This window comes from Galeopterus variegatus, unplaced genomic scaffold (assembly GCF_000696425.1).
Source record: "Galeopterus variegatus unplaced genomic scaffold, G_variegatus-3.0.2 Scaffold3811, whole genome shotgun sequence".
Lineage (NCBI taxonomy): Eukaryota > Metazoa > Chordata > Mammalia > Dermoptera > Cynocephalidae > Galeopterus > Galeopterus variegatus.
Window position 1 is genome coordinate 85,623 of NW_007729922.1, and position 1,529 is coordinate 87,151.

The following is a 1,529-nucleotide window of genomic DNA, read 5'->3' on the forward strand; positions in this document are numbered from 1 at the left end:
GCTGGCGATGACGACAGTGACGACGGTGATGGCGGTGGGGGTGGTGATGACAGGTCAACTTCACTGAGCTACGTGTGGAGGTTTTCAGGTGGATCATCTCACTCGATCATCGCCACGGACCTAGGAGGGGAGGGAAGTACTTCGGTTACCCTCACGTCACCAGTGAGAAAACTGTGGCTCAGAGACAGTAGTGGACGTTTGTTGAGGACAACAGTTGGCGTCCAATGTTTGGGGAATGCACAGCTGTGTGAGTCTCAGGAAATCGTGGGATTCCAAATCTCACTGAAGAAGCCAAAAAGGTCAAATGCTTGCTCTTCTCGACCATGAGCACATGACCCTAGTTGGGCCAACCAGATATTCTAACTGGGGACCTTGATTTTGGAACAGTCCTGATGCAAAGAATCTGGGGCTCTTTGGCATAAATGTCAGTGGTCATTTCATCCGGTGCTCATAATCTGATTGGTTAGAGCTGCTGAGAATCGGCTGTGTGCTTCCTCAAATCTTTCTGCAGAAGAAGCTGTTAATCGTTCCTCCACATCTGTTCTTCCACTTTTTCTTAAAAATCCTCTATGATTTTTAGCATGATGATTCAGAAAAAACCTTACATTTTTCAACTCTTCTTGCAGCTAAATGTGGCCACGTGGCTCAGGTCTGGTCAGTGAGGTGTGGAAGGAAGTGATGTGTTGAACTTATGGGTCAAAGTCTTAAAGAGAAGGGTGGGCCCTGGGCCTCCCCTTCCCTATGTCTCCCTTCATCTGTCCCCCAGGTTGGAAGGACACTACGGAGGTGAGCCATCTTGGACTAAACAGATGAGGGCCATACTCCAGTCACGTCAGAGGAACAAGATAGAAGAGAACTAGATTTCTGATTGCCCTCATGAAATAGGTTGCTGTTCCAGACCTGGACTGTTCCACAAGAGAGAAATAAACCCTTATTTTATTGAGGCCACTGTTATATCAGAATACTTTTATTCACATCCAAACCCATATCTAACTACTGTTAATATATGTTAAGCACCATTCAAATCACTTCTCATACACTTCCTTACTTAATCAGTTATCATCGCCATTTTACAGATGAAGAAACTGAGGTTAAGTAACTTGCCCAAGATGGCACAGCTAATGAGTGGTGGAGCTGGGATTTGAACCCGGGTGGTCTGACTCCGGGAACAACATCTTGGAGTATTTTAAGTCAATGACCAATTCAAAAGTCTAATAAATGCTATAGGCCCTCTCCTTGGGAAAATGCACCTGTGTATGCAGTTTACACACATGTTCAGGGAGTTCCCGAAACTTGCCCACTGATCTTTTTGGTGTCTGTGGACTCTGGCTTAAGAATCCCCATCTAGTCAATCCCCTCAGCATCTGTCAGGGTTCTTGGGCACACAGAGCAGATGCTGATTCTGACTGATTCTACAGAAGCAGAGTGTATCAGTCAGCTTAGGCTGGGTTGCACTGCAGTAACAAATAGCCCCTAAATTTCAGTCGAATAGAATAAAATAAAATCTTGATCAAACTGCAAGCCCACTG